The sequence below is a fragment of the Sorex fumeus genome, unplaced genomic scaffold (assembly GCF_029834395.1).
Source record: "Sorex fumeus unplaced genomic scaffold, SorFum_2.1 ptg000024l, whole genome shotgun sequence".
Taxonomy (NCBI): domain Eukaryota; kingdom Metazoa; phylum Chordata; class Mammalia; order Eulipotyphla; family Soricidae; genus Sorex; species Sorex fumeus.
Window position 1 is genome coordinate 50,154,245 of NW_026606081.1, and position 12,730 is coordinate 50,166,974.

The window sequence follows — 12,730 nt, forward strand, 5'->3', positions numbered from 1 at the left end:
GGCCGGCGGAGGCGCAACCGGGACCCGCCGGGGCGCGCGCGCGGCGAGCTGCAGACCCACCTTTGCATGGCCCCGCGCACGTCATGGTGCCTGCTCCATTTTAGGGCGTTTGACTGGGTTTTGCTCGGCGGAGGTGGGCGGGCGAGGTCTGGAATGAAATGGGAGAAAGTTAACGATTAGCCGTCGGGGCCTGGGCGCACGGTCCCCGACGCGCGCGGCCCCGGCCTTTGGAGAATTTGCCGCGAGCGGAGTCGAGCTGTTCCGCTGTCTTGCTGAGTGTGGGTGGTTTATCGATCTATTTCTTTTATTATTATTATTATTATTATTATTATTATTATTATTATTATTATTTAGAGCTAAGGCCGGGGAGCGCCAAGGAGGGGGGGGGCAAGAACCTGCATATTCATCAGGAAAGCAGCGGCGCGAGGAATCCGCCCTCCCCTCCCCGAGCGCCGGATCTGTTTTGGGTCCTACTTGTTGAATTTCCAGTTCCCCTACAGTCTGAGCCAGGCTGTTTTTCTTGCAGCGAGGGTGCTGGGAAGACGCAGAGGCGACGAGCCGGGCTTGTGATTCTGATGTAACTGCCCCGCCAGCTTTATGGTCTCCCGCTGGCCCCTGAATTTGCCCTGGGAGGGGGGACACCGGGCGTAGTGCCTCGCTCGGGCCAAACAAGCAATAAATATCCCTGGCCTCTCACTGACCACCTCCCACCCTCCCACCCTCGGGGAAAGAAGGACAATCTCTAAATAGAAGCCAAAGTCCTTAAGGACCTTGATTCTCCACTCGGGGCGGGGGTGGTTGGGGGCCCCAGGAGACAGGCTGGCCAAGTGGGGAGACCTTTCTGATCATTGCAATCAGAGGAAGGTTTGCTTCTCAAAACCGGCTAGTAGGTGGAGCCCATCTGCTGTTGCTAAAACCCAAAGCCCAGCCCACAAGGGTCTCCAATGCCAAGAGCGCCATGTCCGAGGAATCGCTGGGGAGTCCAGCTGCTCCGGAATAACTCACCGAAGAATTCTGCCCTTTGAACTCCTCTCCTCCAGCGAGCCTTCTTGGTTTGCATTAAAAAGAAGCAGAGGTAGGGGCCAGAGCAATAGCACAGGGAGTAGGGTTTTTGTGCCTTGTGCACTGCCAACTCGAGTTCAATCCCCAGCACCCCTTAAGGTCCTGTGAGCACGGCCCAGAGATTCCTGAGCTCAGAGCCAAGAGTAAGCCCTGTTACTGCAAGAGTAAGCAGACTGCTGCGTGTGCTACACCACCCCCCACGCAAAAAAAAAAAAAAAAAGTGAAAAGACTTTGAGTAGCTAAAAGGACCCCAGGGAGAAGCTCGGAGGGCCAGAGAGATAAAACCGTAGGTCTGGGAAACATGGAAATACAAGGCCTGGAACAGTGCTGGGCAAGGGAGGCGCAGACCCTGGCTCCCCCCGTCCCCCCAGCACTGCCAGGGACAGCCAGAGCTCGGCACCAAGAGTAGCCTCTCAGTACCTCTGGGTGTGATCCCAAGACCAAAAACAAAAACGCAAAAAAGGTTGGGAATGTGGCTCAGCCCTGGGTTCGAGTCCCTGGCATGAACAAAAAAGCATGCAATGTGCTTGTGTTCTTGGCTGTCAAGGCGCTAGGCTCTGGTGGGGGATTTATTAAAGAGGAGCTGGGCTCGGGCTCCCACAGTCCTCACGGGGAGGGGGAGGATTACCCCCAATATCCCTTAGCCTCAGGTATCTCCTTCAGTCTTGCTGGAGGAACGGAGGCCCTAGGGATGGTGAATACGCACACACGACAATTACCACACAATCACCATCCATCGCTGGTAATTACGCTTTAATTGCAGCACAGAAGAAGTGCCTTAGAGGAGAGGGAGAATGAGTCCAGGCGCACACACACACACACACACACACACACACACACACAGCATGCAGGAAATGGCTGTAGTGAAATAAAATTGTGCCCTTTTGGACGTGAGCTTGGGCCCGAATGAACATGAGCAGCTCCGCCTCAGGATTGAAACCACGGGTTTCTGTACACGAGGGGGGCTGGGGGGGGGGGGGGGGGTCCGGCCCTGGGTTTGGGGATTTTGTGTTGCTTTCTCCAAACACTAAGTTCCAAGGCTTAGTTCCAAACAGTCTTCCTAGAACAATTGAGACTGCATCCACTTGACACCGTGTGTGAGAGTGTGTGAGAACCTGCCGGTGCAAGGGAGAGCTTTCGGATCTGCAGAGCCCTCCGGAGTGCTGCCTAGAGGGTGTCTGGCGAGTGCGGTCTGCACGGATGTTGCTGCAGGTACGCACTTGCACAGCCCACATTCCAGAGGTTTGCACACTAGCGCCAACAAGGAGAGTTTCCTGCCCCAAACAGCAGTCTCGGCCGCACCCTGCACCTAGCGCTTTCTTGCAGGATCAGGAGCACACGTGCCTGGCACACACAACCCAGAGAGAGAGAGAGAGAGAGAGAGAGAGGGAGGGAGGGAAGGAGTAGGGAGAGGGAAAGGGAGGGAGAGAGAGCCCTAAACCGCACTCATGGCCCCCTGAACTTGCCCTTCTGGGGCTGCCCTTGTCTTGCTTCCTCTCACATCTCACAACCCCTCTCCCTGCTGTGGCAATGTAGCATTTGCCTGGAGGCAGGAGGGGGGAGGGGCCATGGCTCAGTGATAGAACACAGGCCTTGTGTGTTTGTGGAGGGGAGGGGGGTCAAGAAGGGGGTACGGTCACTAGCACTGTAAGGAAACATGCAGGCCCTGCGGGGGGCTCAGGCCCTGAGTATGCACTTTGCAGCTGATTCTCAGTACCCCCCCATACCCGTGATACCACGGGGAGCAACCCTGAGACCAAAGCCAAGAGTAGCCCCCAAGCCCTATGGGGCGTGCCCCCCCCAGAACTAAATGGAACAGAAGCAAAACTGTGTGGGCATCTTAACCCTCCTGTCCAGCTGGGGACGCGGCTTCTGCAGAGTTTCACCCTGAGACTCACAGGGTCAAGCAGAGCCAGCCCACCTCAGCTTGGGGGTTCCTGCTGTTTCAGGGTGATCTGAGGCAGAGGGGAGGCAGTGTGTGTGTGTGGAGGGGGGGGAGCTGCTTCCAGAATCACCTGTCTCCCACCCACTCACCTACAAGGCTTCAGAGGGCTCAGGACGGTGAGCGGCTTGACCGCACCCTCCTTGTAAGTGAGAGGCTGGATCCCAGCCCCAGTGCCACGCTCTCCCAGGGTACACGTGTGCACTGCCACCAAAGCACACAGCCCCCACCAGCACATGCCTGAGTTCACAGCAACGCACGCCCCCCTGCCCCCGCCATCACCCACAAGTGTGACATCAGAACATGCCAGAAGCTGCAGCCATGCACCACAGACAGACGGCAAACACCACAGCCACGCGTGTCTGGTCACCGCAGCAGAGGGAAGGGGGTATATACAGTTTAAAACTTGTGATGCCGATACAGATTTTTTTTTTTTGTCTTGGGGGTCACACCCAGCAGAGCTCAGGGCTTGCTCCTGGCTCTGTGCCCAGGACACTGCTGGAGGCTCTGGGACCATATAGGAGGAAGGGGGAGGAGGGATCAAACCCGTTTCGCCACGTGCAAAGCAAGCGCTCTACCTGCTTTATTACGGATAGCACAGTGGGTAGGGCGTTTGCCTTGCACACGGCCAATCCGGGTTCGATTCCCAGCGTCCCATAGGGTCCCTTGAGCACCGCCAGGAATGATTCCTGAGTGCAGAGCCAGGAGTGACCCCTGAGCATCGCCCGGTGTGACCCAAAAAGCAATAATATATATTGTAAAAAAAAAAATCCAAAACAAAGCTCCTCCAAGGCACCACACTGGGCATCATCCTCCCCTTTCCCCCCTTGGCAGCTGACGACGAAAGCCAGGAACTAGCTGCCCAGCCTCTGGCGCCCAGAAGCAGGCTTGCCCTTGACCTGGCTAGACCCCCTCTTCCCTTATGCACGGTTCGTTCTTGTCTGTTCTGTTTGGGGGAAGTACACCCCGCTGTGCTCAGGGGTGACTTGTGGCATGCCTGGGAAGGAACCTGGTCAGCCCCTGACGCCCACCTGACGCCCACCCATCAGTCGCCCTCCCCGCTGTGCTGTCTCTCCAGCCCCCAGCTCAGGACCTTCTGAGCAAGTTCCCTCGACCTGAACCCCATTCTCTTGTCCTAACCCCCTAGGAGACCAGGCGTTCTCTGAGGGAAAGCGGTGTGTCTTGTTCTCTGTGCAGCCCCCAGTGCCTGGGCAGACTCCATCACTGGACAAACGGCAAACGCTAAGTGGCTGTTTAACTAAGCAGGGGCTGGGGACAGGGTCAGGCCTCAGAGGCACAGTAGTTTCAGGGGCTGGGACACCTCCCAGTGTTTTCTGTCCTTGGAACAGGAAGGGGACAGCAGAATGCACCGTCCTTGGGCCAAAGCAGTAGTACAGCAGGGATGGTGCTTGGCTTGCACACGACCAACCTGGGTACAATCCCTGGCATCCCACAGGGTCTGCTGAGCACCACCAGGAATCATTCCTGAGTGCACAGCCAAGTAACCCCTGAGTGCCACGGAGTATGCCCAAACACACTTGATCACTTGATCACTTGACATCCCGTTACTCATCGATTTGCTCAATCGGGTGCCAGTAACGACTCCATTCGTCCCTGTCGGGTGCTAATGTAGCCCAATGGTGTCTGCTCGTTCCAGGAACACGAAGAGCCTCAAACCAATTGTTCAGGGTCTTGACGAAGAAGTCCGACCATCTCATAGGTGGGCGGCCATGAGATTTTTTGACGTCCCATGGAATCCAATCAGTAATGGCTCAAGTCCAGCGGTCATCTCCAAATCTCATTACGTGTCCACCCCATCTGATTTTCAACGCTTTGGCAAATGAGACAGCGTCCCTTTTTCTTGATCATCGACAGAGGTCAGAACTTCGGATTCTTTCCCTCATTTGAGTGAAGCGTGATACTCCAAGCATAGCTCTTTCGATTCCTCTTTGGGAGATTCAAATAGTGTTCTCATCCTGTTTTTGTAGGGCCCAGGTCTCTGAGGTGTATGTTAATGCAGGAAGAACAGTGGACTCGAAGAGATGTGCCCGGAGCTGGAGGTTCTTCATCCTCTTAGCTATTTCTTCTATGTTCTTGAAGGCATTCCAAGCCGCTCTCTTCCTCCTGCGCAACTCAGGTGCCAGGTCATTCGTCATGTTGACTTCTTGACCTAGGTACACATAACTGTTGCATTCGGAGATGTTCGTCCTGTTGAGAGTGAATGGAACGTCAAGAATGAGACCATTTCTCATAAACATGGTCTTTGTGAGATTCAGCTATAGTTCGACCTTTCCACACTCATGGTCAAAGTCGGCTAGCATTTGTGCCGCTTGGCTAATGTTTGGTGTTATAAGAACGATGTCATCAGTGAGCGGAGGTGGTGTAGTTGCCGACCATCTATCTTAACTCCCATTCCTTCCCATTCCAGTCATCGCATAACGTTCTTGAAGGCGGCACTGAAGAGTTTCGGTGAAATGGTATCACCCTGCCAAACCCCTCTCTTGACTTCAATGATCACCTCCCTGTAGAATGGTGAGATCCTGGTAGTGAATTTGCAATACAGCTCATGGAGGATCCTGAGTGCCCAAACACACACACACACACACACACACACACACACACACACACACACCAAAAAAAAATGAGGAGAAGGAAAAGGAAGAGGAGGAGAAGGAGGGGGAGGATGGGGAGAGGAGGAGGAGGATGAGAGGAGAAAGAGAGGAGGCAGAGGAGGAGGAGAAGGTGATGGTGGTAATAGAGGAGGAAGAAGAGGAGGAGGCAGAGAGGAGGAGGAGGAGGAGAGGAGGAAAAGGAGGTGGCAGCAAAGACCTGGTCATATCCCGCCTTGGGCACAGTGCCCCATCTGTGCCTCCGTCTCCCCCCTGTCTTTCCCCTCTGGCTCCAGGCGGATCCTCTGTTGGCTGCAGCCAGTGCCCAGTGCCAGGGCCAGTATCTCCCATCCTGCTCCCAATAGCCTGGCTTTCCCTCCTCGGTCCCCACAGCCCTTCGCTCTTCTCCGGCTCTGCTCCCAGGCCAGCAGTGCCTCCGCTGTCCTGAGAGTGGAAAGGAGCTTCCTGCAGATGTCCCCTGTGAGAGCTCGGCCCACTCACAGGTGCTGGTGACAGACACTAGGCCATGTCCCCACTGTTCCCGAGCACGTGGCTCCCTTTGTCCCAGCACTTTACACCACACAACAACCTGTCGCCACTGACTCAATTCTAAACTCAGGGAGAATCATCAAGCTTTTATTTTTGTGGGCTGCTATAGGCACCATTTCTGAATCATAATCGTTATTCTACAAATAATCATGGATCTGCTTAGAAAAGCAAGAAGCTCCCCCAGCCCCAGGTTCTGTCCACACTGCCTCAGCCCCAGCCTGTCCCTCTGGACTGACCCTCCCTTACTGCCACGGGACTGTGGTTCAACTGCTTTGGAAAATTTCTCAAAAGTTTTGGAGAGTTCTCAGGAGATGAAGAACTGCGCATCCACGTGATCTGTGACTCCACTACAGGGCACACGCACACAAAAACCGTCCAAAAGGGCCTGGGCATACCTGTGTTCGCAGCAGCCAACGTCTGGCCACAGGGGGTGAGTGGGGAAAGGGATCGAGGTCTGCATGCACGGCGCACACGACTCAGCTCTGAGAGACTCTGTTGAAATCTCACACTTGGCTGCAACTTGGATGGAACTGGGGGCTGTCATGCTAAGTGAAGTGAGTCAGAAAGAAAAAGACAAACACAGATGATCTCACGCTTATGCAAAGTACAGAGAAACCAAGCCAGGGATTGGATGGTCCCTGGTGGAGACAAACCTCGAAACACTCCCAGAACTGTGATCTGAGGGGGCGCAGGGGGAAGGATTTTGGAATGATGGTGTGGTCATCCTGGCACACTGACCTGGCGCGGTGTAATAGCACCGCAAGTATGAGACAATAAGAACAGTGCTGTTGCAAAGGAACTTTTATCGTCATACAATATTTCCTAAAAGGTGCTGGAGAAAAAATGCAGCAGATAAGGGTTGGCCTTGCACACAACTGACCCTGGTTTGTCCCCAGATACTTTTACATGGACCCCCAAGCACAGAGCTAGGATTAGACCCTGTCCACTGACTGGAATAGCCCCTAAAATAACAAGTTTAATAATAGCAAAACTAAGGACAGTATCAGGGGTCTTTGTCATTTGGGTGATGGCAAAGATAGAGCAACTTTTTATAATCAGAGTATGGGCACTGGCACTATTCAAATCATGCTATTACATTAATTATCAGTCACTGTCACTGTCCTCCCATTGTTCATCGATTTGCTCGAGCGGGCCCAGTGACATTGTGAGACTTGTTACTGTGTTTGGCATATTAAATACGTCACAGGTAGCTTGCCAGGCTTTGCTGTGCAGGCGAGATACTCTCGGTAGCTTGCTGGCCTCTCTAAGAGGGGCAAAGGAATCGAATTCAGGTCGGCCATGTTGGCTGTGTGCAAGGCAAATGCCCCACCCGCTGTGCTATTGCTTCAGCCCACATTAATTGTAATAAAATAAAAATTAAAATTTTACCAAAAAAGCAGAACTGAGTACTTCTAGAGGGTGTTGCCCCCCGCTTCCCAGCCTGTTGGGCTGAGGACGCCTATGACGTCCAATCCACGGGTCTAAACACACCTTCCACCTGGGCTCAGGTGAGCGGAAGAGCTCCAATGAGAAGGCGGAGAGAAACACTGCTAACTCTGAAAGGCTGGACCATCATCACAGGCTGGAAAGCACCATACTTGGGGCTTTCCTTTTGATTGGGTGGGGGTGAGCTGGGGTGGAGGGGATCGCTCTGTATCTTAGTGGGCAAAACCAGGCCCAGCACTGATTTTTCCAAAAATGGATTTCATTCTGCAGGTCCCAAGATTGAGGAATTCTAAAGAGATGCTATTCAGAAGGGCCGCCTGGGGCAAATGCGTCTCCTCTCTAGTCCCTCTGCCAGGCGTCCGGAGGAAGCAAATTGGGCGAGAAAAGATGGTAACTTACATCTGGGTTTGTCGCGGTCTCCCGAGAGGTGCTGCTTCCATCCCCATCACCACGTTTACAAGCCAAGCCAACAAGCCCCCGCCAGCCCCCACAGGGGCAGCCCTACCTGCAGCCCGCTCCAGCACCTCTGTGCCAGCCTTGGCATGCCTCCCTCTGAGTTCTGAATTGGTGAGTGTGAGAAAGAGGGCGTTTTTCAAAGTGGGAAGGGGGGGAGTAGCTGACTTTGGGAGCACGGGCCCTAAAGCCCGAAGACCTGGGCTGTGGAAGAATGCATAAGTCTGAGCACATCTGGTTTCCCCTTTGATGGCTCAGTGATTTCTCTGGCACAGGAAATCTATTCTGGATCAACGCTGTCTGCGCTCTCGTGAGCGCATGAAAGACGTAGAGGGAGTGGGGGAGGATGAGAACTGCTCATCTCCCTGCTTCGGGTGGGAAGACAAAACCCAGAACAGAACCATGCGAGAGGGGCCTGGCTCTGGCATCACCCCAGCATCATGCTCCCAGAGAGCTGTGGTGATGGACACTCAGGGTCAGCGGGGAAGTTTCTGCTCAGGCTCCGGGCTCCAGACACACCCCTCATGGGGCGGTTCACCAGGGAGCGAAGACAGAGGGTTGAATTCAAAAGCAACGTTCTCTGTTCTCCGTTCTCCGGAGCGAGCGCTTTCCCTTCTCCAGGAGGGTCCCGCTTTATACACTCTGCAAAAGCATTCTTCTACACATTCCTCATAAAGAGGCCGACAACAGCCAGTTTCCCTTCCATGAGGGAGATAAGGCAGCTGTTTGAAAGATAAGCAAGTTACAAATAAGGTGGGAAAATGACAGGAAACCTACAGGGAATGTCTAAAGAGTTATGCATCCCAGGGGGAGGCCAGCAGTCACCTCACTTCCTAGAAAACAAATATTTCTAGAAAAACCCCAGGAGGCCATGAAAAGAGAGAAGTCAGACAATAGCAGAACCACCAGTAAGAAGTCAGGAAGTGGGGACCTGGAGAGAGCTGGGAGCCTGGAGCACACACCTTGCTTGTACCAGGTCCTGTGTGGAATCTCCAACACGCTTGCCCCCCCCCCCCCCCGCCCCCGCCGGCACTGCCAGCAGTGACCTGAACACCCAGACACTGCTGGGGAGCAAGAAGCAAAGAATAGTCTGAAAAGTGTAAAGAAAATGTCCAGCCCTGTCCACGGACACTCATTTCCCACCAACGTATGCAAATGTCTGCGAGTTGTTGTCCTCGTGGCCTTTGTCCACTAGGCATCTGCTCCACCTTGTCCCCTTACAGCCTCCTGCTACTCATACCCCAGCTCCCCAAGGAAGCAGATTTTCCAAGGTGGACATCTGGATACTGTTTGTCCAGCTCTTCACCTTTATCTCCTCAAAAACTTTCCATCTTGGGGCTGGAGCGATAGCACAGCCGGTAGGGCGTTTGCCTTGCGCGCAGCCAACATGGCCGACCCAGGTTCGATTCCCAGCACCCTATATGCTCCCCTGAGCACTGCCAGGAGTAATTCCTGAGTGCATGAGCCAGGAGTAACCCCTGAGCAACGCCGGGTGTGACCCAAAATGCAAAAAACAAAACAAAATAAAACAAAAAAAAATCCTTTCCATCTTGCTCTCAGGCATTCCAACACTTCTTCATCTTCCAAGGACCCAGAGTTTGGTGGGAGGGCACTGTGACACAGGACACCCTGATCATCAGGAGCCTGGGGGCGCCCAGCAGAGGGACCCCCACAGAGGCGTGTCATAGTTCTGACCAAGGGAAGAGCAGAGGGAAGGGTGATCTGCACCCCGCCTCGCTACTCTGGGTCCCTGGGGTCCTGCAGGGTACCCAGGGTCGGGCTGAGAAAACCAGCAGCCCCTCAGTGGGCAGAATGTAAGAGGGTTTTGAGAAGTTCATGAACTCATAAGCATAAGCACGTCAGACAAACCCCAGCAGGAGAACCTGTTTCTGAAAACCTTTTTTTTTTCCTTTTTAGTCACACCCGGCGATGCACAGGGGTTACTCCTGGCTCATGCACTCAGGAATTACTCCTGGCAGTGCTAGGGGAACCATATGGGATGCTGGGAATCGAACTCAGGTCGGCCACATGCAAAGCAAACAACTTAGCCACTGTGCTATCACTCTAGCCCCCTGAAAACATTTTTGAAGCTGTGAGGATTGCCATGATTCTGTTGGAAGAGCTAGGACATGGGCCGTTTGAAGGCAACATCTTGATCCATACACTGAGTGGTCAATGACCAGAGTCTATGGGAGATCTGCCTCCCCAGTGCCTGGCGGGATTTGAATGTCCTAAGACCAAATGGTTTCAGGAAGGCAGAATCTAGAAGTCACATCTAGAAGTGTTGGGGGCCAGTATAGTGCTGGGGACCAAACTTGACATCTTACCCAGGCAAAGCATGGCTCTGCCACTTGTGCCAGCTCCTTGGCTGCCCCATTTGGAAGATTATAGAAGCCCAAGCAGACAGCTGCCCTCATTGAAGTCCCTCTCACTGATAACCTGCTAGGCTGTGGTGACATGGACAGCCAAGACTAAAAGGCTGGGTCATCATCGAGGACACACAACCCCTACCCCCATGCTCGCCTCCTCCTGGAAACAGAGTTCATCATCGTTGCTCCAAGGACCCCTGTGTGTTGGGCAGGTGCTGGGATAAGACACTGTAGCACCTTCAGTAAGAGGGAGAAGTGACCCAAAGGCTGAGTGTCCACCTGAATCCAGGGGGGGTGTCCTGGTCAGGAGGAAACAAACTCAACTTGAAGGAGCCTCAGAGGACCCAGGGGAAGCTCAGGGATGAGGCACCTGCATTGTGAGCCCAAGGCTTTGAGTTCAATCCCCAGCCCCACCCACATGCATTGAACCAGGTCCCTGTGGTACTACAGTTTGGGACCACCAGAGCCATAACAGAATGTGGAATCTCCAGTGCACAGTAGCCCCAAGAACAAGAGGGTGCAAGCCCTCACAAGCACTGCAATGCAAAATGTTTGAGTATCAATGCCAGAGTCTCGAACCACCCTCTGCCCCATCCCTAGCAGTACATGTATGAACACCTCGTGAGCCCAGTGGGTGCTGTCACTAGAATGGATGTGAGCGTCACAATCACACCAGCATGAGACCTGCATTCATGGCACTACTACAGGGGGCTGGAATGATAGCACAGCAGGTAGGGCGTTTGCCTTCCATGCGGCCGACCCAGGTTCAATTCCCAGCATCCCATTGGTATCCTGAGCACTGCCAGGATTAATTCCTGAGTGCAAAGCCAGGAGTAACCCCTGTGCATCGCCAGGTGTGACCCAGAAACTAAAAAACAGAAAAGAAGTAGAGTGAAGGGGAAGGGAAGAAGAGACAAATGAGAAACAATGGGGACTCGGGTACACTGGCGGAGATAAGGAATGATGGAGCTAGCTATCCAAATATCCCCACCAAAGACTCAACAACACTGAAGTCGTGAGACCCAAACTTTAATAACTAAACTTCACAGGTGCCTGTCGAGCAGGCCGGCTGGGGCTGGGGAACCTGGGAACGCTGGTGGAGGGAGTCGACAGTGGCGGTGGGATCAGTGATGAAACACTGCATGTCAGCAACCAACTATGAATTACTTGTAACTCACAGTGCTTTAATAAAATAAGTGTTGAAGAAAAATAAAGACAGAGTACTTTGAAAATAACCTGTTGGCTATTCTTTCTCTCGGGACAAGCCCGGGGCTGGCTCTCAGCTGCCTACCCCAAGGTATTCCTCTGCCCCTTTTCTTCCCTCCGTGCTTCATCTTTGACTTTCTCCTCCGGGTCCCCTCCCCTGGTCTGAGTCCCTGCCCCTGGACGGCGTGGGTGTGTGTCCTTCACTTCTCTCAGCTTCCTTCTCTCAATGTTCTCTCCATGCCGAGCCGGGCCAGGAGCTGAGGGACGAAGGTTTCCAGACCTTTCACCCCTGGATGCTGAAAAAGGTCAGGGCAGACAGATGTGGGGAAGGACCTGGCCCTCCTGCCCTCCTGAAGCCACTGATGACCTTTGGTGGGATCACCGTGGGCTGAACCACTGGCCACTGTTCAGAGGACAAGTGATCTGCGGTTGCTCCATCTGGCTTTTCGACTATGTGATTCGGGTCTACAGATAGCACAGGGGTAAGGCACTTGCCTTGCATGTGACCGATCCAGGTTCCAAGTCTAGAACCAAATATGGCCAAGCCCTGCCAGGAGTGATCCCTGAGCACAGAGCCAGGAGTCAGCCCTGAGCACCACCAGTATAGCTGCAAACCCGTTCACCCCCCAAAAAAGATGCTGTGATTCTGGTCCAGAGTCACACCAGGTTTGATCCATGGCACTGTGTGGTGCCCCAAATATGACCCAGAGTCTCCCCCAAACACCACTGGGGGGCTGGAGCAATAGCACAGCGGTAGGGTTTTTACCTTGCATGCGGACAACTCAGGTTCGATTCCCAGCATCCCATATGGTCCCCTGAGCACCGCCAGGGGTAATTTCTGAGTGCAGAGCCAGGAGTAACCCCTGTGCATTGCCAGGTGTGACCTAAGAAGCCAAAAAAAAAAAAAAAAAACCCAACAACCCAAAAAACAAACACCACTGGGGCTACCCCAAGCACAGAGCCCCTAAGCACCATTAGTTGTGACCCCAGGCCCTCCCCCGACAAAAAAGATGGCAGGATTCCAAGTGGCCTCTACTCATGGCTGGTCCATGTCTGTCCCTTAAATTGCTTCTTTGAACCCGCCCCCTCACCTT